The sequence below is a fragment of the Giraffa tippelskirchi genome, chromosome 12 (assembly GCF_054371585.1).
Source record: "Giraffa tippelskirchi isolate mGirTip1 chromosome 12, T2T-mGirTip1v1.2.pri, whole genome shotgun sequence".
Taxonomy (NCBI): Eukaryota; Metazoa; Chordata; class Mammalia; order Artiodactyla; family Giraffidae; genus Giraffa; species Giraffa tippelskirchi.
In genome coordinates, this window is record NC_137286.1 from 6,911,380 (window position 1) to 6,934,903 (window position 23,524).

The 23,524-nt window shown below is 43.7% G+C and overlaps 1 long non-coding RNA gene across 1 annotated transcript; it reads left to right on the plus strand.

Moving 5' to 3' along the window:
- The first annotated feature begins 8,018 nt into the window (after positions 1-8,018).
- On the plus strand, positions 8,019-17,058 carry LOC145528908 (uncharacterized). The gene is made up of 5 exons (XR_014070784.1): positions 8,019-11,632; positions 14,307-14,467; positions 14,663-14,875; positions 15,143-15,400; positions 16,794-17,058. It is a non-coding gene; the product is annotated as an uncharacterized LOC145528908 (long non-coding RNA).
- Positions 17,059-23,524: the final 6,466 nt, after the last annotated feature.

Sequence of the window (23,524 nt, forward strand, 5' to 3'; positions counted from 1 at the left end):
GTAGGAAAAAAAAAATGTTCCATGAAATGTTTTAAATGGTGCAGAATTGGAGCTCAGAATCAGCCACCTGCCCTGGAGAACATGAATGGTTGAAAAGCAAGAAAAGAATGGAAAGAACAGCTCAAAAAGAAAGGGAGAATTGCCAGGCTTCACTAATGGGTTGTTGAAAGTGCAGACGGAGAAGAAACAGAATCTAGTTCAGTTTGCCTCTAACACATTGTAGGACTGGGGGTGCAAATCTCCAACCACAGAAAAATCATCTCCAAGAGGAGAGAAACAGACAGAGACCAAACACCTGTGTTGAGACAACCAGCCTGGCTCAACGGTGGTCTGAATTTCAAATTCATGCCTCTACCTCTATGCCTGGTTTCACTACCATCAATGCTGCTATCTTACCAGACATGGAAACCAATGGAATGTCCCATCCATGTCACCCCTCCCTCTTCATACCTTTGTTCCATGGATGTATCACAGTTGCAGTCAATACAGCCTCACCTTGTTACCTCCATCCACTGCCATATCATCAGCACAAAAAGCTTTAAATGACAGACACTAGTACCTGAACGTTCTGAGCACTAAAGGAAGCACAATTTGTGAGTAACGCTGATTTTCTGTGTCTAAACTTGTGCTTTGCCTCTTTACTACATATTTTTTGAATAGCGCATTAAAGCCAGGGGGCTTCCCTGGTAGATCAGTTGGTAAAGAATCCACTTGCAAAGCAGAAGATCCCAGTTCAATTCCTGGGTTGGGAAGATCCCCTGGAGGAGGGAAATGCTGCCCACTCTAGCATTCTGGCATGGAGATTTCCATGGACTGTATAGTCCTTGGGGTCACAGTGAGTCAGACATGACTGAGTGCTTTTCACTTTCACTTCAAAGCCAGGAAAAGTGTGACAAAATATACAAGGTCCCTTAATTCTTTGTTATATTCATGTTTTTAAAACTTTTCCAGTTTCTAAAAGAAATTCCTGATCAATATGAAGAAAATACTAGGACTCTGAAATAATGAAGTGGTGAAAATACGCATCACCCATACTCTGGTAACAAAGAACAAAATGCTATTTGTCTTTTGGAGTTTTTCAAGTGTACACTGTTACGACCATTATATTGAATATAAACTTTTACATTTGCTTTCTCACTCGAATTTGTATTGTAAATATTTTTGCACATACTCAAATTATTCTGAGATACAACTTTATGACTGACTGACCAGTGTGGCTATATAAGAACTTATTTACCATTCACCTCTCATTTAGGTTCTTATTTTGTGGCTGTTCATTCATAATAAAACACTCCCATGTCTATATTTTTGTTTCCTCTGATCTCCATTCCTCCTTCTTTCTCTGTCCAATCTTATGTTCTCAGTGAAATTTTCTTGGTTCTTCCAAGTATAATAAAGTTTGTTTTTTTTTTAACATTTCTGACTTTGATACCTAATTAGATGTCTATTAGTTCAGATAATATTTTGTTAGATGAGCTTTACTGTCTGCACCAGCTGAACCAGTTGGTATCTAGGTGGATACAGAAAATTTGATTTCCTTCTCTGTTCTCAGGATCTTTATCTCTAGGTAATAATACTTATTTCTCAGCGTTGATGTAAGCTAGTAGATATAAAGTGCTTAGAATAGGACCTAGCACACAGAAATTTCTCATCAATCTCAGTATGGTATAGATTTAGCTACAAAATAGCGTCCCCGATAATGAGAATGCTTGAATAAAAAGCACGCACACACCCACAAGCACACATATGTACATGGATGCAGTATCTAGCACAGTGCCTCGTTGGTGGAGCTCAGGAATTATTAGTTGAATGGAATGGCTCCAGATTAATTTTGTTAACATTAACATCATAAGGCCTTTTGCTCAATGGATATGCTAATAAAAGTGTTACTTATAATGAGATTTTGCATCTACTATAGAGTATTTATTTATAGCTCTCACAGTCACATATATTTTAGGATTGTATAAATAAAACCTTATTTTATCTAGAAGATTCTCATATCACCAAAAAAAGGACTTCAGAGACATTCTAATAATTGCCGTATGTTCAGTGAGAGAGGCTCTTTTCATCATACAAAAACGAAGTTAGTTAATTGAATGGTTATGATGGCTGCAGAAGGGGTTTATAAAAGTCACAATTAAGAGGAACCCACTGTAAGAAAAAGGCAAAATGTATTTTCTGTAGGCTCCCATAAGCTGCATTTTCAATGCACAGATTTAAGAAAATTCCCTTTCCAAATCCTCTTTTGTCCCACATGAAAGGAATGATGACTTTAACGCAGCCGACCCGGGTTTAAAAAAAAATAAAATAAAAGGACTGTTTATTCTAAGCAGAACATCATGGGCTTCGTCACAGCCGTTTCATGACAGTTTCCCTCCAGCTGGTTTTATTTATCTCTTGACTTCCAATAAAACTTATGTTTTATTTCAAGGGGCAATCCATAATTAACTTTTCAACTGGTGGCAGTGGTTTCTTTTGGTGCCACCAACAGTGTTGAACTCAGCCTTAAAAAAAAAAAAAGTAAATATAAAAGACCTGGTGCAGATCCTTTCACTGATCCCAGGGAGGTTTGCTCCCTGGAGAGTCTGACAATGATAAGATGCATTTCGGGGCTTGGCTTAAACGCATAAGGAGAAGCAGAAGTGTCATGTGATAAAGGTAGGAGCTCAATTTTCCCTCCTGTTTCAAAGATAGATGCTTGGAAGATATAGACATCCCCATTCCACTAGATAACAGAGAGATTATAGATAGATAGATAGCGATAGATGAAGATAAACAGATAGTGATAGATGATAGATAAATAGATAGGATGAATGGATGGGATGGATGGATAGACAGATAAATAGATATGCAGGTACCCATTTCTAGCTACATCAATGTATCTGTCAATCTCCCGATCATATGTTGATGGGTCAGCTGGTCAAATTACTCATCTACCAGGCAGGCTAGCGTTAAATCGCCCAAACAGTTTTCCTCCTCCAGTGTTCCCAGCATATTTTTGAAACAAAGAACGATTTGAGAAGAGAAAAAAAATGGAAAGAGAGAAATCACACTTTCATTGAGAACATAGAAAACACCGAGGTAAAGCAAAAGAGAGGCTGAGAAAGTAAGAGGGAATAACCAGAGAGGAAAGAAGACTGAATCCCCAGGAAGACACCCACCTCTCCACTTCTCAGACACTGAAAGAGCAATGCAATCAGCCCACGGTGGAGGCACCCTGGCCTCTCGGCGACTACCCCAGGTGGGTTTGCTGTTCCCCACATCATAGAACCTGCCCAGTTGTTCAGATGGTGAGCTTAGCTTGCCTGGGTCCTCCCCAAGCATCTCAGCTTAGGAGGCATGTAGTCATGTCCCAGAGAAGACAGACACACTCAGGAAGGATTCAGGTTTAGGAGCTCCCCAGGGGAACTCATAGTCTTTTTCTAGGAGTAGGCTGCTCTCAACAGGGTAAATTCTGGCCAAATCATGGTCAGGGACCTGTGTACAGGACCCGGGCAATGGGGTCGTTTTCCTGCTAGGTGATCGGGTGAGTGGGGGCAGGTCACATCCTGGCATCAGGCCAGCCTAGGTTTGGAGTCTCTTTTTCTGTTCCTTCCGGCCATTACACTTGTAGTAACTCTCCTTGTTGACCCTCCTAAGCTTCAGTCTCTCTACCCAAAAAAGGTAAGTGGAGAGAAATGAGGTCGGATTCCTAGGACAGTGTTGTGTTTGGCACTGGACATTTAAAATGCTAGTTCTGTCCCATTTGTATTCAGCAGGTACATCAAACTCCTCTGGAGTCTCTGCAATCCCCAGCACTTTAGTTTATACTTTCTTTTTAATTTATGAATAAAACAAGTCTCCATCTCATGAGAGTCCAGAAAACCCTACAATCCTGGATAGAATGCCCGAGGCCACCTGTGCCCCTCACTCTCAGAGCTCAGGGCCTGGTCTGCAGTGGCTCTCCTCCCTCCATGCCCTTTGATCACTGGTGCTGCCTGTTGCCCATGCTTTCTCTGATCTGCGTGTGCTAAATTACCGTCTCTTTATGACCCCATGGACTGCAGCCCTCTGGGTTCCTCTGTCCATGGGATTCTCCAGACAAGAATAGTGGAATGGGTTGCAATACCCTCCTCCAGGGAATCTTCCCAACCCAGGGATTGAAACTGCTTCTCTTATGTCTCCTGCATTGACAAGTGGGTTCTTTACCACTAGTGAAATCTGGGAAGCCCTTTCTCTGATCTCACTTACTCTAAAATACATATTTGGGAAATATGAACTCAAAGTCCAATCACAAACCACCTGTGTATTCTTGGCGGAAAATATTCAGCATCTTTGTTGCTCAGTTTTTCCATCCGCAAATAATAGATAAAATGGTACCTACCACAATTTTTTTTTTCTATTGAGGCAATATTTCTTCTCTGTTATTGATGTAAATTCCCTAGCAAGCACATGGACCACACCCACATTCAGTGAATACAGACACTCTCACGGTACTGTGTTATGTGTGGGTCACACAGGGTTGGACACACAAGGATGAAACAGCCACATATCTGAGTTGTCCCTGTGTTTCAATGGTTGCATCAGAGGTGTGGGGTGGGGTGAGCTTGATGCTTTCAGTAAGAGAACATCACTGATGTCACCCAGGAGGTACTCTGGATCTGTGCAATGGTGGGTCCATTTTCCACCAGATCCCCAAGCATGAGATGCTTCTTTCCTTCCAGAGGGGCTTATTCTACCCTTCCAGTTACCCTGCCACCTAGGGACACTGTCCCCGTACAGAGAAAATGGAACTACAGCAGCCACATGGGCACTGAGCTTGGAGAGAAAAACCAGCCCATTGTCCCAGGTCTTTGTTGTCAAGGAGTCAAGCAGAGAGCTGGTCATTTGCAGAAGATAAGAGAGGGAATCAATACTGTCTGTAAAAATGCACTTTACTAAGGACTGCATTTTAAGCAAGTACGGAGTAAAGAATGTGGTTTAATATATGAAGGCACTGAAGCAAATTTGTCCTTTTTACTACAGGTCAGAGATGATGACTTCCCTGGTGGCTCAGACGGTAAAGAGTCTGACTGCAGTGTGAGAGACCTGGGTTTGATCCCTTGGTTGGGAAGATCCCCTGGAGAAGGAAACAGCAACCCACTCCAGTATTGTTGCCAGGAAAAGCCCATGGATGAAGGAGCCTGGTGAGCTACAGTCCACGGTGTCATAAAGAATCAGACACCACTGAGCGACCAACGCTTTCAGAGGTGAAGGTCCAGAATGCACCGGGAGACAGCTGAGAAGCTCGTGTGACCCGGCTCAGCCGCCGGCCACACTTGCGTGATTTTAGAGGAAGAAATGGGGAGTGATGCTGAACTCACGTGCACCAGCCCATTGAGGAGTCACACAATGTTCTCATCAGGAATGATAGGGTGGTGATTCCCCAAACCTGCTTTTGTTGTCTTTTCAAAGCATTAAGTTAAGAAGCCCCTCTCTTAAGTGTGATGTACAACCTTGCTGAACCAGCAGTATCAACCTGGCTAAACAGGATGTTTTTACCAGGAAATAATAGGAACCACAACTCAAATGGACTGGGTGAGATACTACATCACACTCCAAGGACTCGGATGGTAGAGAGAGTCCAGGGAAATCAGCCCAGCCAAGGAACCAAAGATACTTCTGCTTTTTTCTTGACCTTTCTGAGCTCATGAAGAATGTCCCCAGGCCAGCTTCCCTCAAAGTTCAGCAGTTCAAAGAAGCAGACCTCACGATGAGGGGTGTATTCATTTCATAGCTGCTGTAATAAAATATCAACATTTAAAACGGACACTGTCTCACTGTTCTGGAGGGTAGAAGTTATGCCCCCCTTGAAGCCTCCAGGAAAGGATCCCTTCTCCATTCTTCTGGCCGCTGGGCTTTGCTGTCAATCTCCTCTGGTCCTTGGCTTGTTGTTGCATCATTTCAACCTCTGCCTCCATCATCACATGACGGTCTTCTCTCTGTGAATTTCCATGTCTTCCTATAGTGTTCTCTCTCTTCTTCTTCTCCTCTCTTATGAGGACATCAGAAATAGTGCATTAAATGCTCAACCTACTCAAGAATGACCTCATTCTAACTGACTGCATCTTCAGTGACCCTATTTCAAATAAGGTCACATTCTGAGCGACTGGAAGTTAGGACTGCGACGTAAGTCTTTTGGAGACAGAATTCAACATATAGTAAGGGTAATCTCTGCTTTGTGTATCTCTTAATACAAGAGAAAATATTTTCCAGAAATAACAAATATTCCTTTTACCTTTCATTGGTCAGCACTGGGTCACACACATCCAGCTCGCCAATCACCAGGAAGGAGAATGCAAGTTATATGATTGATTGTGATTTTCTTTTTTCTCTCAGCCTTATTGAGGTATAATTGACAAATATAATTTTATGCATTTGAAGTGAATAATGTGATGATTTGATATATGTATATACTGTGAAATGCTTACCACAGCCTTCCATCACATCACATAGTTCCTTTTTTTCTTTAATGCAGTGTTATTAACTATAGTTACCATACTATATGTAATATTCCCACCATTCTACAATCTGATTCTTGAGTTCAACTCTTTTTGTTTTGATTCTACATATAACTGAGATCACGTGGTATTCATCTTTCTCTATCTGGTTTATTTATAGTGATGTTCTCCAGGTTCATCTGTGTCATCACAAATGGAGGAATATCCTTCTTTGATATGGTTGAATGACATTCTACTATTTATTACATTGCATATATTAATATTACATATACACTATATGCATTACATGTATGTATATATGAATATATTGTATACATATATACATAATATGTATTACCAGACTTCCCTGGTGGCTCAGGCTGTAAAGAATCTGCCTGCAACATAGGAGAATCACTGCCTGCAACATAGGAGAATCAGGTTCGATCCCTGGGTCGGGAAGATCCCCTGGAGAAGGGAATGTCTATCCACTCCAGTGTTGTTGCCTGGAGAATTCCACAGACAGAGGAGTCTGGCAGGCTACAGTCCATGGGGTTGCAAAGAGTCGGACATGACTGACTGAGTGACTAACACTTTCACTTTTCTTCAGATTATCTTTATTTATCCACTGAAAATGAATGAAGAGCATTTATTACTGGATATGACATAGGGTCAAATGCCACCTTTCATCCGGTCCTTCTGACTTCACTATCTCAAAGTGTCCTTGCTTCTTCCACCATGAGCCTGAGGCAGCTACGTGAAGCACAGATTTTCTTTTCCTCCCCTTGAAACTGAACAGATTCTCCAGAAAGAAGTCCAAGCTTCTTAATGCCCTTTAATTAACTCTGTAATCTTAATTTTTAACCACCCTCAAACCTGTGAAGGACCATTTATTTTCACCCACGCTTCATTGAAAAATGCAGTAGTTCACCTGAAATAAACCTTGTTCATTCTCCAAAAAAAAAAAAAGTGAAAATTGCTGGGTTGTGTCCACCTTTTGTGTGTTCATGGGCTGTAGCCCAACCAGACTCCTCTGTCCATGGAATTCTCCAAGCAAGAATACTGGAGTGGGTAGCCATTCCCTTCTCCAGGGGATCTTCCCAATCCAGGCATTGAACCTGGGGTCTCCTGCATTGCAGGCAGATTCTTTACCATCTGAGCCACCAGGAAAAGCCATTTAACCTCCATGCCTTGACTCAAATACACTTCCCCGTGACAAATCCCAGACAGCCATCATTTTCTCTGTGCTGCAACTTTGTGTCCTGTTGTAACCTGTGCTTGTGACTTTGTTCATTGGTCAGTCTAGAATTTTCCACTTGCCCCATGGGCTCAGCTCATGGAAGACATTCTGCAGATGTAAAGCAACTTCTCAGACTCTCAGGTTGAAGGATTCATCTTCTGCTCTTGGTTTTTTCCAGCCTCTGTTTCTGCATCTGTAATAGCTCTGAGCATAACTCCCTGCATTGATGACATCTGCATTATTACATCAATCCCTCTGTTTGTCTGGGGACTCCTCTGGGGGACACACATACTTATCTCTGCAGTATCTGCCCACATACCAGCAACAAGAACAGGTGATCTCAGTTGTTGTTGTTCAGTTGCCAAGTCGTGTCTGACCCTTCTCGACCCCATGGACTGCAGAATGCCAGGCCTCCCTGTCCCTCTTCATCTCCTGGAGTTTGCCCAAGTACACAGGTCATTATAAAGTGCTAAGGTGTATTCACTAGTTTTGAGAAATGTGTTCAAGGGAAAGGGGAAGCCAAGAGGAGTGTTTAAACTATACGTGAAGGAAAAATGGTATGGAAGCTTCAGTACTGGCTTTCACACACATTGCTTATTGCTTTCCAGGTCTTGGGTTGTACAACAGCCCTTTTGGTAAATTAAGAAGTGGGAGTTCAGGGAAGATAAATCAATTCTCCAAGGTCACTGAGTTAGTAAGTAGCAGAACTCAGAGTCAAATCTGAGTCCTCCAGCTCCTATTTTATGGCTCCAACAGGCCTGCCCAGGACATGGCAGGGCTAAATGTTTTTTCCTCATTTATGTTATTAGAATTTTGCTTGATTTTTGCTGCTCTGCAGAACACAGCTGGGAACAAGGCTAGGTATTAAATAGCAAGCACACAGCAAAACTTGGACGTTTGAGCTGCCAACTTGGACTGGCTAGAAATCCACAAGGGTGTGGAAATTAGTTACACACAGGAGGTTTCTGCAGTGTGTCCACTGAGTTTCTTCAGGCAGCTGTTTTCTGGAATCAAACCAATGCTGTCTTTTAGCTGTTGTGGTAGATGTGGACTTTCTTTTCCCTATAATTCTTGGTTTTTCATGAGCAGAGGGTCAGAGTGGTGGCTGATGTGTAGAGACCCCATTTCACTGGTTTCTAACTCTTGGGTAAGTTTTGCCTTCTGCCTCCCACTTAGCAATGAATGAGGCTATGATCCATCCTCATCTCTTCCTCTCAAGGTCCCCTTTATCTCATTTTGCAAACTCAGCCAGTTAACCAGAAAGGACATAGCATTGGCTTAAGCAACATGACCTAATTGTAGAGCAACACTGTCCCAGAGAAGGAAAACATGAAAAGCAATATGTAGACACTGTGGAGGCAGTGATGGTCTCAGCTATGAGGCTGGGCAGTTTAGCTAGATCCTTTCAGTGTCAATTTCCTCATTCACAAACAAAGAAGATCTAAGTCACAGATTGTCAGAAGGACTAAATAAGAAATTGTCTTTGGAGGCCAGATTTCTTGACAAATGAAAGTTTGGTGCCTGGGCATATGATTAGCAAAGGGCAATTAGAAACATATCTGTATATATATGTATATATCTGTGACAGTTTCTGGCACGTAATACTTCTCTGACACTTATGAGTTGCTATTTTTGCAACGGATGTGATGAAAACCTGACTAAGATGAATACTAAAAAGGAATTGGAAATGACCTTCCGAGATGCCATGAGGATCCTGGTGGATCCAACCTGGGTCCTAGAGACTCACACCGGTGACCTGTGGAAATCTAGACCCACTGATCAATAGTTCCATAGTGATGGCAAGTCATGCCTGCCACTGCTGCTGAGGGTGACCCAACCTCTCAAACTGCAGCAGCAAGACAGATACACAGCTACATGCAGTTGTACTTGGAGACCATATCCAGGATTCTGAGTGTAACCATGAATGTCTAAGCTGGCTGGACAGGGGTTTCTGGATAATGAGATAGTCCAATATACAGAAGACACAGATCTTACACCTGACTCTGGCCTGGATTAGCTGCTTGACGTCCAACACTTTCCTGTTAGGATATATATAGGACTAACAACTTTTCCTAGGGTTTTCTAGGTTTGGGCACAACAAAAATAAATCAATTTCACTCTTTGTCATTGAGTAACACGGGACCTAGAAGTAAAAATAGATTGGTGCTCTTCTCCTTACAGATCCTAAAGCTGCCCTTTGATTGAGATGGGTTTACAGGGATCATTATTATTGCTGACATCTACTAAAAGTGAGAGCCCATATTGCCTACGAGAGCTTGAGATGAATGACATTAATGAAATTAACAAGGGATGCAACTCAGGGTTTTGGAAAGGCCTAGTGAGAAAGGAATATTTGAGGGGTGGTTCAGAGTAGAGAGGCTGACATACTGCCTTCCCAAACACCGTGAGATGTGTCAATTCCTGTCTTTCGTGAACATTTTGTTATGCGCGTCTGTTGATTTTTCTGTTTCCCTCCCGTATAAACCCTGCTACTGAGCACAGCATGCACTATCCGCACCCTTGGCCTTGGAACACCTGCTGGACGGGACGGTCTTCTCAGATGTTAAGGGAGAGCCGGGAGGGCACCATCCCTGGGAGATCGCCCCTCACCCTCACACAGAACAAGTTGCCCGCCACCAACATCCCCAGTGTTTCAATGCCCACCTCCACGGTGCAGTTTACGAAACCTGCCTGGCTCCGCTCATCTCCACTGGAGTGCTGTGTCAGTTTGCGAGGACGGCTGTAGCAAAGTACACACACCAGACGGCCTAGGACAATGGAAGTTACCCTCCCAGTTCTGAAGGCTGGAAGTCGGAGATCAAAACCTTGGCAGGGTTCCTTCCAAGGCTCTGAGGGGGAATCTGCTCTCCACCTCTCCCTAGGTTCTGGTGGTTTACTGGCAACCTTTGGTGTTCTGTGGCTTGTAGAAGCATCACCCCGATTTCCACCTTTACCTTACATAGCCTCCTTTCTATACGTGCATCTGTGTCCAAAAGGCCCCTTTTTATAAGGACACCAGTCATGTTGGATCAGCATCCACCCTCATGAGCTCCTTTTAACTTGATCATCTGCGAAGATGCTATTTCCAGATAAGGTCACATTCAACATCTTTGGAAGGACACAATGATGACCACGCAAAGGAACCCAAGGGAAGAAGGTCTGAGTGAGTGTTGACTAATTGAAGGAGTGAATGAATGAATGCCATCAGCCCCCTGCCCCCTCCCCTTGTGCCTGGAGTAACCCATGGGAAGATGCTCTGGGTGCAGTGATGACACAGTCATGACTGAGTGTCGACTAAATGAATGGGAGAAAGAATGAAGCCCCCCGTCCCCTCCCCTTGTCCCTGCCTGGCATACTGATGCCAGGGCCTGACACAGAGTGTAACTTCCACTGATACAGTGAGCAGTTCTTCAAAGCCCAAGGAACCTTCCCTCGGCTCCTTTCCCAACCGCGACACAGGGTCTGCTCCACGGGTGCCTGTTCAAAGGACACCTTCCTGCCCCGGCCTCCACCTCACATGCTTCACACCCCAGACTGGCAGCGGGCATCTCACCTTCAGACTCAGGCTGACCCCACGTGCCAGTGCTGGAACTGGGAATTGTTAGCTTTTAATTAATCTCCCCTTTGCACTCTAGTTCCTGTGAGAAACATCTATGGCAGAAGGGACATTTATCGGCTAAAAGAATTTCTTTAAAGCCACAAAATCGGAGAGTGCATTTTGCCCTATTAAGGTCTGGATTCAAGGGGAGCCTCTGAGCTGAAACGAACTCCCCGTAGAAGCTCAGACTCCCATCGGCAGCCCTGGGCTTTAGAAGGTGCAGCAGGCCAGCCTAACCCTGCCGGGTGACGCTTGCTGAAAGGCAGCACGACGTTAAAAATGAGAAAGAAAGGTCTTTTTCCCCAAGCACGAGGCTTCTAGCTGGAGGTCAAACCCAAGGTAAATAGATGACGATCCTGGGCAAAGGGGGCCGTCTGTGCCTTCCTGAGCTCCTCTCAACTCCCGTGCAGACAGGCTGGGTCTGCAGAGCCTTCATCTTCATAAATTCTTTAAAGAAAGTTTCACAGAACTAGTCACCTTTCTGGCTCCTGCTAAAATGACAGCTTGTTCACTCAGAAATAAAAGGGCTAAATACATTTTTCGAAATGAAGGCTGTTCTACAGTCTACACACTCGACAGACAGAGACTGGTCCCAGGCATCTTTCAGATTCTGGGGGTCTGGCTTCAAGATACTGATTGCTGAGCCCAGAGCAGCTCACTAAACATTTCAGGACTCAGTTCTCTTACCTGGGTAATGGGTCCAAGGCTTACTCATGCCTCACACATTGTTGGAAGGATTATAAAGATCCTTGTCATGGATGTGGAAGATGCATTTATTGTCATAAATGACTTCATGCTGGAGCCCTGAGCATCACAAGGAAGATGTGTTCCTTGCTGTCTAGGCAACAGGATATATATCCTGCATCCATTGCTCATATGGTACACTGTTCACTCCACACCAGATGCCTTGCATGGTCTCTCTGTCTCTCTCATATATGTATATTTGATGAATCAAATTGTGTCCTGTCCCCTCTACCTCGATTAACTTCTAGGTTATTCCAGGTAGAAAATAACCTTCCCAATTCTCAGCCATCTTTTGGGTCCATGTTACTCCACATGGGGTCTGCAGTTCAGAGCTCACAGGCAATGGAATCATGTAAAGAGATATATGTAGAAAGAGACAAAGTCAGAACTTAGAAATGTGTTTAGGAATCTGGGCTTCCCATGTGACCCAGTGGTAAAGACTATCTGCTAGTGCAGGAGACTCAGGTACAATCCCTGGGTCAGGAAGATTCGCTGGGGGAGGAAATGGTAACCCACTCCAGTATTCTTGCCTGGATAATTCCATGGACAGAGGTGCCCGGCGGGCTACCATCCATGGGATCCAAAGAGTTGGACATAACCAAATGACCATGCATGAACTTAGGAAACTGACCCTGCCCAGATATCCAGATGTGTATCAGTGGCCTCATCCTTTTAAACAGGATAAATGCCTACAGTAGTCAGTATATAATACAAAAGAATAGCACCAAATGAAGATGTAGAGCCATTCATTCAAAAAGTAAGAATTTCAAGATGGCGACCGCAGAGCATGGGACCACGTGCTGGGCTCTCTGAGCCCTGGGTCCATGAGTGCAGCTGCAGACCCGGGAAGCCGGTGCTGACTGTTGAAGCAGGTGCTGAGGTTTGTGTGAGAGCTGTGTGCTATTCACACATAGTAGGACCATGCAGTGTTCTGCTGGGGGCTGGAGGAAAGCTGAGTGCACACCCAGACAGCTCTGGAAGCCTATCTGGAGGACATAGCGGAGGTCCCATCTTGCCCACTTGAGAGCTCAACCAGGAGAATATTCTCCAGCCTGGCTGAGCATCCTTGCTCCGTCTCAGAACAGTGAGCTCTTCTTTTCTTCCCTGCCTCATTGATCACTAACTACCTCTCTCAGAGCCCCTCCCACTCCAAACAGCAATTAACAGTTTCTTCCCTTCTCGACGTGACCCTGAGCCACTCCACACCTAGGAACTGCATCTTACTGTCATTTTTGCAACCATTCTGTTGACAAGCACCAGATGAGGACCTACTCTGCACCCCACTCCACGCCAGCAAAAACAAGGAGGATGGTCTCAGCTCACAAGGATCCTGATCTGATCGACGGGCAGTGAAAAGGTGTCCAGGATCAGGCAGGAGCAATAAGGATGCTGGGCAGGCACAGAGAGGGCTCCAGCTGAACCCGTGTGGTCCAGAGGTTTCTCTGAGGAAGCCACTCTAATTAGCACTTACTCAAGGGCCAGGGAAGAAAGGAATAAGGAAAGTGGAGTCAGTTTAATGGACTAGAATCGACTCTTCTACCTCCCCACCCAGTCAAGCTTCCAAGCACACTCCGTTAATGTTTATAAGCAGACTGACCCTCTGTCCCCAGTGACAGCAAAAATCCATACACTTGGCCCCCCGAGGTCTCCATCCTCTCCAGGGACACACTCCAGCCAAGTTTCCAGCCTCCTGGTCCTGTTTGGTCAGCTCTCCCGCAGATTACCCGTGATGCTGGTTGTGAAATCTGGCACCAGTTCCTCCTCCATGACATGTGACCTGTCAGCATTAGGATTCCATTGACCTGCCTCACCTTCTCAACCCCTTCCCTCAGCTGGATTATTGCCATTCATTAAACCATCTCTATCACTCAGATCTCTAGACATGGCAGTGCTTAGAACTCTGCTTACAGACACTTGTATTTTCTTTTATCTTTTTGTTTCCTTGGGTGGTATTATCCAGTCAGATGTCTTTAAATATTAACTCCCAAGCATAAAACTGCAGCTTGGACTTGGTCACTTAACTTAGTCCCCTATGCTGCGTACATGCTTAGTTGCTCAGTAATGTCTGACTTTTTGCGACCCCATGGACTGTAGCCCGCCAGTCTTTTCTGTCCATGGGATTCTCCATGCAAGAATACTGAAATAGTTAGCCATTCTTTTCTCCAGGGGATCTTCCCCACCCAGGTCTCTTGCATTGCAGGCAGGTTCTTTACCATGTGAGCCAACAGGGAAGGTCTAAGTCACCTATATACAACTACCTTCTCAACAGCTCCATGCAATGCTCACCAGGAAGCCCTGGAGCATTCCTGGAAGAGGAGTGCATCACTTCTGCTTGTGTTCCTTCAGCTAGAGCTCAGTCATGGCTACATATACCTGCGAGGGAACTTAGCAAGTGCAGGCTAGCTACGTGCATGGGAAGAAGAGAAAAGGGTGAGCAGCTAACCGCTCTTTTACAGGTAGATTGTGCCGTTTGATGAGTGGGGTTTGCAGTGGAGGAAAGAGGGGAGAGGTCATGTGCAGATGATAGAATTTGAAACAGTGGACTTTGAAACATTATACAATAAATAAGAACACATAGAGGTAAGAAGGCATACGTGCAAATGTCAGTAAAGTCTTCCCTTTTAGAAAGAGCTAACATTGGAAGATGGCTTGTGGCAAGGTTCTGGAGTCTTCCAAAGCTGGGTTTGTCCTGTCTTCTCTGTACACTGTTCAGGTATGTCTCTGAGACATACTCACTGAAGCCCATGGAGACCTTCAGGAGACATGGACAAGGCAGGAAGCACTATTTACATTTGGCAGAAGAGGAAGCAAAGGCATGCATGTGCATCAGGGTCAGAGGTGAGATTTAACCCCTAAATCCAGAGCCCTCTGTGATTCTGATCTTAAAGTATCAGGAAGCATCAGGGAGACTTACTCTAACTATCACTAAGAATTTTAAGGCTCAAGTTGATCAGACCTCTGAAGTTTATTGCATTTCCACTTGTCCCATTAAGATAATAAAGCATGCAAAGTAAAACCAAATTAAAATTTGAAGCATGGTTACATTATTAAAATAATTTGACTGCCCTTCAGCTGTTCTCTTTAGCTTCTGATCTTATCTCACAGGCATTTTAATTGCATTCGGCAGAGATTTAAAGTAACAGTACCTGCCCTGATGTTCAGACAATGCCCAAAAAACAAGGCAGCATCCTAAACCTCAGGACCAGGCTCCAGGGGACCTGCAGAAGGTCTAACTCAAGCCTCTCCAGTCTAACTCAAGCCTCTCTGGATTCCTGGGCCAAGAAAGCCTCCTCCCAGGCATGATGTGGGCAGGCTGGAAGAGCACCATCGAGGAAAGACTCATTTTCCCAGCTTATTGCTATGGTAATGATGGTAATGGCTGTTTATCCTCTCCCAGTGTGTTTTCACAACCAATATCTCCCCTTTTCTTCAAAACAGCCCAAAGCCCAGGAAAAGACCTATCACATAGTAGGTGCAGAGTGGTTATTTCCAATGTTAATGGGTGAATGACTTCACGGAAATAAATATAACATGCATTATTATCTTAATTTGGAGAAGGCAATGGCAACCCACTCCAGTACTCTTGCCTGGAAAATCCCATGGATGGAGGAGCCTGGTAGGCTGCAGTCCATGGGGTCGCTAAGAGTCGGACATGACTGAACGACTTCACTTTCACTTTTCACTTTCATGCATTGGAGAAGGAAATGTTCTTGCCGGAGAATCCCAGGGACGGAGGAGCCTGGTGGGTTGCCATCTATGGGGTCGCACAGAATCTGACACTACTAAAGCGACTTAGCAGCAGCAGCATTATCTTAATTGTGGACACATGGAGATTGTGTCCCACTGATTCAGTAACTTGCTCAAGGACATGTGTCTGACCTGGCAATAGAACCAGGTCTCTGGACATGGGATCAGTCTTCTTACCTTCTTATCAGCAATTCTCCAAGAGTACAGCTCTACACAGATGGGACCTGAGATGATTTTAGGCAGTGCATGGCAGTGGCATCAGATAGCACCAAATCTCATGATGAAAAGTATCTATTGCTTTCAACTTGATTTCAATGGCTTCAAGGAGAAAGCTTAAGGTTGGAGACACATGCATGTGTATTTTTAATGTCTTTCTACACAGACTTCCAGTCTCTCCTCTTAACAGAGAGAGGGCAAGCCATAGGTTCAAGCCTTGGTAGGCACAGCATCTAGCTAGAACTTCATAGCAATGTTTTATTATCATTGTCTTTATTTTATCTTCATTTATAATTGATGATGTAGGATACTGTCATCCCTTTAAAAATATAGTATAGATTTGTGCAAAAAAAAAGATTCATCCAAGCTAAAGAAAAAAATGACTCCATTAAAGGGAGCAATAGTGAGACAATAGCATACATGATAGATAAGATAGAGCAAAAGTCAAGTAGGTTGTCTAGCTCAGCAATGGAAGTTTGGAAATCACTGCTTTGGATTAAGAGCCCCCCAAACAAACCAAGAAGACCCCAGAATCTTTGGTATGAATGAAAGGTAGAGAGTCTGTGGACAGAAAGTAAGTGTCCTACCTGATGATGTATAGAGACTAGCCCATGATATCTACAGGTCTTAACTAGACTAACTGGTCTTCATACCTTTATCACAAATGGCACTTCCTTCATGAAGTCTTTGAACATTTCCCCAACCAGCACTGGTCATTCTCTTTTTAAAATCCCCATAACCATTTGTCTGCACCCATTCTTAGAGTTACTGAACTACTTTTAACTTCCTGCAGGTTATCTTCGTGTGGTCGTCATTTTCTCTGATGGTCTTCTTGAGGGAAGTTGACGTATTGAATTAGCGCCATTCCTTCCTGGAGATGGTCCTCTAGAGACCTTTAAATAGAGAGACAATGGCACCTCAGAGGCTCTTCACAAAGCTCACTCCAGACTGAAGATTTTCTCTAATGGGAAGCAAATAGAAGTCACGGAAAACAATGATCTGGAGGAGTGACTTGGTTTCTGGAATCCCCAAGTGATATAAATAACTGTCCTGAACTAGGGTTCTTGAGTCCTTTTTCTGAGATGGCCTTGGAAGTTGCAATGACTTTCTGCTTTCTGGGGCTATTCAACACTGACTCAGGCTTGCTCCAAGAGGCATCCTCTCTTTCCAGCACTAAAATGAACAGTGTTGGGTAACACAAGACAAACAGGAGTTCGCTACAGAAGGAAGTCATTCCAGGAGAAAGGAATTGCTTGTGCAAAGGACTGGAGGCACAAAACAGTTTTGCTCATTGAAGTCACAGGTTCAGCATGATGAACAAATGGGTGAGTAAGGGACAGATGCTAAGGAGCTAGACATGGTGGCTGATGTGTCTCCTTTCAGGGACAGGTGTACAAGGCTATGGAGGGGAGGGGTTAAGCTTCATTCTGAAACTTATGGAAATACTTGACAGTGTTTAAGTGATGGAGGGGCATGCTCAAATCATGGTTAGTGTGGAGTTTATTCTAGCAGCAAAGAACCGAGAGGGTGGTAGATGGAACGGGAAGAACCAGGAGGCTGGTAGAATCCATGTGGATTTTCAACCTGGAGCAGAAGCAGAGAGGGTGGGGAGGATGGGGTGACAGAGTGATATACAAGGAAGCTTATTCTATGGAACTCTCCTTTAGACACACATTTGTATTGAACCCACTAGAATATTCAGGAAGCATTTCTCTAGAACAGAGCAGCAATTGAACAATTTGCTCTGAATAATTAAATTTGCAGTTTTAAGCCCATAGCAGTAGAGTTTATTTATAATTGGAGCCACAGTTTGCATGCACTTTAAATGCAAAGAGGGGCTTTAACCGTCAAGTTATTATATTACTCAAGAGTTTAATTAATAACACACTAATTGTGGAAGCCAACATCAAGAGCCTCACCATATTGTTCTTATTACGTTTGGAAACTGTTTGAAGTGATTTGGTAATTAAAAAAATGAACTTCGAAATACAGCCTTATCTTCTCCTTGATATGGAGAGTCTTTTGTTTACATATTCTAGTATTTTTTAAGATCGAAAGATCTCCCTCCAGTTTTGTGATGAAAAGTCTCTGAATAATGCCTTTAGAATAGATAAATGCACACATGCTAAAACAAGCTAAATGCTTGGATGCCGTTGATTACAAAGACATCTATTGAAAAGTTAAATAAAAAAGTCAAATTGAAAAATAAATAAATCTGTAGACTTAGAGTTGGAAGGGACTTCAGGCTTGATCTGTGTTAAACACAAGCCCATTTCTGAATGTGAAAGTCAAGGTTAGTGAAGTCAAATGATTTGCTTGAAGAATGAATGTCTTCTCTCTCCTAAAACACAGACCCAACTAAAAGCATGTCCAAATGATCCATTATCATCCATCTTCACCCTTTAAAATGTAAACCTGAGGGGAGAACTCATACCTTGGTCATCTCTTCCAGTCTTGAACTTGGTATTGCTAACACAATGCCCATTACTCAATAGCCAACTGTAAATACCTGAGCAACTGACCCAGATTTACTACTCCCACTCACTAGCATACATGCTGAGTTCTAAGCTGAAGTCTACATACAACTTCTGGGTAAATGCATTAACCATTATTTAGTTAAACCTCAGAGTCACTGACTTAAACAGTGGACCAAAGCAGCTGAGGCAATTTAACAACACTTGTATGCACATTGCTATGTCCAGCTCTGTATTAGAGGTTAGGGTACACAAGTGAATAAAGGATTACTACCCAGAGTAAAAAATTATAAATTATGTGTATATATATATATATATATATATATATATATACACATATATATATGAATTAATATATAATACACACACACACACATACACATATGCCTGCATATGTGCATTCTCAGTTGCTGTCATGTTCGACACTTTGCAACTCCCTGGACGGCAGCCTGCCATGCTCCTCTGTCTATGGGATTTCCCAGGCAAGAATACTAGAGTGAGCAGCCATTTCCTTCTCCAGAGGATCTTCTAGGAATTGATCCTGTGTCTCCTGCATCTCCTCAGAGAAGGCAATGGCACCCCACTCCAGTACTCTTTTGCCTGGAAAATCCCACGGATGGAGGAGCCTGGCAGGCTTCAGTCCATGGGGTCACTAAGAGTCGGACACGACTGAGCGACTTCACTTTCACTTTTCCCTTTTATGCACTGGAGAAGGAAATGGCAACCCGCTCCAGTGTTCTTGCCTGGAGAATCCCAGGGACGGGGGAGCCTGGTGGGCTGCCGTCTATGGGGTCGCACAGAGTCGGACACGACTGAAGCGACTTAGCAGCAGCAGCAGCTCCTGCATCGGCAGGTGGATTCTTTAACCACTGAGCCACTTGGAAAGTGCCCCCCCACACATATATACATACATGTATATCTACCTATACAAAGTACTGTTAATAGGGATCAGAGGTTAACGACAGACTATCTGTAAAGCTCTAACTAGTAGGTATTTTCTGCTTTGCCAGTCTACACAGACTCTGTCACATCCGGGCAACTCTGCCCTTGTCCTGTGGAAGCAGCTGTGAACAATCCCTAAATGGAGGCATGGCTGTGCTCTAATAAAACTTATCTACAGACACTAAAATGTGAATTTGCTATCATTTTCACATGTCATGAAATATTCTTTTTTTTTTTTTTTTTTTAACTTTTCAGCCATAAACCATCCTTAGCTCATGGGCTATACAACCAGAAAATGGAGCTGTATTTGGCCCCAAGGTGTGGGGAGGAGGCATGGTTTCCCGGCCTTGCTGTAGCTGAGATGCAGCGATTGTGCAGAGTGCCCTGTCAATCAGAGGAAAAAGCAGCTGCTGGGTCAGAGTCAGAATCTGGGGCCTGGCACCCGACACGACGGTTTGTTAGGGAAATGGCTGCATATGAGGTGCATGCACACGCATACTAAGTTGCTTCAGTCCAACTCTTTGTGACATTATGGACTGTAACCCACCGGGCTCCTCTGTCCACTGGATTCTCCAGGCAATACTACTGGAGTGGGTCGCCATGCCCTCCTCCAGGGGATCTTCCTGACCCAGGGATCAAACCCATGTCTCCTATGTCTCCTCCGTTGGCATGTAGGTTCTTTACCACTAGTGCCACCTGGAATATGAGGCAGGGTGGGCCAAATTTAAATGGAATTTGCATGTCGTGTGAAATAACTAGCAATCTATTCCACCAACAGCTAGGGGCTGATGAAAAGCATTCTTCGGGGGAAATTAGGGTTGGGTTTGAGCTTAGAAAGATCACACTTGTGATGAATGCCCATTCTGTCTGGAGAATAGGCTGGAAGGAAAGGTGTCAGCAGCAGAAGGGCCAGCAAGGACTTTGCCAGCCTAGTACAGGGGAAGGAACTTGCCAGAATGAGTTCTTAAATTGACAGAAGCATAGGGATTCCCCAGTGACTCAGTGGTAAAGAATTGGCCTGCCAATGCAGGAAATGCAAGAGATGTGGGTTCAATCCCTGGGTCGAGAAGATCCCCTGGAGTAGGAAATGGCAACCCACTCCAGTAATCTTGCCTGGAAAATTCCATGAATGGGGGATCCTGGAGGGCTATAGTCCATGTCTCTTTCACATAGCACATTTCTTTCACGTTGCAAAGAGCAGACATGACTGTGACTGAACATGCATGTCTGCTGAATAGAAAATATAATGAATTACTAGCTGGGTTAGAAAAAAACTTCCACGTCTGAAGAGTTAACTGGACAAAATAAACATGTCTTACTCTTGAGGGAGATATCCTGATTTATACCTCTTGGACACAAGATCTAGAAATGTCATATTAAGTGGATATTGGAGAAGAACCCTGCCAAGTTACCAGAGACTCGGGGCACAGAGAGGTTAAGGGCTTTGTCTAAGGCCACACAGCTAGTTACAGATCTGCTCTGGACACAAACCCAGGTCTTCCATTAGCTGGTATCCCCTGCACCTTCTAATACTTATGTGCAGTTTTAGCTTCATGAAACGTCAGGGCACGGTTACAGACCAAGAAATCAAGTTCTTAAGTTAAAAGCTCACTTATTGATTAGCACAATTGAATCCTCAAGGCAAAATACATAGATTGAATCTCGCAAACAATGTACTGGGTGAAAGAATCCAGACACAACGCAGCACGATCCATCGATATCTCGATCCTGTATATCGAGATCTAATCTAGGCTATGAGAAGCAGGGATGGGTAGGATGGAGGCGAGTCTGCGGAGGGCTTCTCTGATGGGTGGTGATGCCCGGCTTCCTGACTTGGGTGTGAAGAGGAAATAAGCTGTACGTTTATACCTGCCCTTCTCCACACCTGTGCTGTATACTTGAAGGAAAGTAAAGAATCTAGCCATCTCTGTCTCTCTATATTAATATCTATATCTGTATACATGCATATAGATCTATATAAAGTGCTATACACACATATACAAATGTATAATCTGTATCTATATTTATGCATATGTGCAAAGTCACCTTAGTCGTGTCCAACTCTTTGCAACCCTGTGGACCTTAGCCCTCCAGGATCCTCCATCCATGAGATTCTCCAGGCAAGAATACTGGAGTGGGTTGCCATGCCCGCCTCCAGGGGATCTTCCTGACCCAGGGATCGAACCTGTGTCTCTTACATCTTCTGGATTGGTAGGTGGGTTCTTTACCACTAGCACCACCTGGGAAGACCATCTATATTTATACACAGAAAGAACAATCCATTGTCAAACTTTTAAACTTTCTGTTTGTTTGTTTTTAATTTAGCTTCGTCCCGTGGCTTGCAGGGTCTTAATTCCCTGACCAAGGGGTGAACCAGGGCCCCTGTAGTGGAAGCATGGAGTTCTAACCACCTGACCACCAGGGAATTCCCTTAACATTTTTCTTTATTACAATAACATCTATTAATTGTATATCTCGGAAATAACTTATTCTCTCTAAATTTCAGAATAAGAATCTCTAAAGTGAAGATAACTAAATATAATTTCCTTAAGGATTAAATAAAGAATGTGTATGTGTGCGTGTGTGTGTGTGTCTCCTTCTTCCCAAGCCTGGTCCATGTGAGAGCTCCTTGCAGAGTGAAGGTCTTGGCCAGATTCATCTCTGCTGGATATTCCTTACCCACGTGGCCTGACCAGGATAGCAGTGAAGACTTAAGTGACCTGGGCGATCAGATGCCCTGCCCATCCCCTCTGCCTGGCCCCATTCAGAGGTCTGCTGGGACCATTGCCATCCACCCAGCGGGGGACCCTGTCCACCTCTCATTCCTCCCCCACATCTGCCAGGGGGAGGTGTGACCCATCTGCTAGGATTCGGTCATGAACAGGTCCCTGGTCCGAACATCGTCAAATACCACAAAATGCCACCTCGATTCCCAGTAGCTTTCTTGTCTGGCAAATAGGGTTAATGACAAGTGCCGTGCTTATCTCCCAGAGCTACTATAGAGATCAAATGAGATAATAAATGTGAAAGCCTTTTGTCATCTCCAAAGTCGTACACAATTACAAGGATTAGCCGTAATCACTCAACATAGTGCGTGTCTGTTCCTACATCTGTTGCCCCCACCCCAAGACTTCAGTTTCTGCCAGGTGAAGGCTGAAACCCTGGAACCTAAGACATCAGACCCTACACAGCCACCAAAGGAGAAATATCTGAAAGAACAAGAAGTCGTCACATTATCTTACGCTATCAATGGCTTATGAATAGATGACACACGATAACACAACTCCACCATCCTCTAGATCTTCTTAGACAGATTTTCACTGAGTTTTACAATATATGCCCTGGATGTCAAGATGTATATTAGGGACTGTAAACAATAATAAATGGCAACATCATGATCGCCATGGAAAATAGACAATGAAAGAGAAAACAATATCTTATTACTGGGATAAGTGAAATAGAAATCAGGGGCACATTTTCAAGATTAGGAATGAAATTAGAAAATTGACAACATGATAACGTTTAACAAAAATGAGACTCAGCAATGCTGCAGACTGTAAAAGGCATGGTGGTAAATCCACATTTCATAATAGGGTATTTTGTGATGTTTCTAGTGCTATATGAACCATTTCAACTATGAAAGGATTATCTGTAGGTTTGAGTCAGAAACTGTGTTTTATAACCTATTTTAAACCTAATCTGATGTCCATTGAAAACTTTGTAAATGTAAAATAATGCTTTTTTTTCCCCTCTAATTTACCAGTTTCTAAGTCACGGACATATAGCTGGCAAGTTTCTAATGATTTACAAATTCCTGTAATCTTATTTCATAGGCTAGAGTACCAAAAAGCTGCACAGGGAAGACGCAGGAGGAAATAGCAGAAAAGAGTCCAATCTCTCCTGTCTGTTGTTGTAACTTAGGAGAATTTGGGAAGTGAGCTGTTTGATAAGTGATTCCACTCATTCCCAGAAGTGGAGTTGATATCCTTTAATGATATGGGTCACTATGCTTTATTCACCCTCTGCCAACTTTGGGTTATGCATTCAGGTTTTAAAATATTCAGCCTCAAAATGCAGTGCACACAATTTTGAAATCCATTTTCCACCA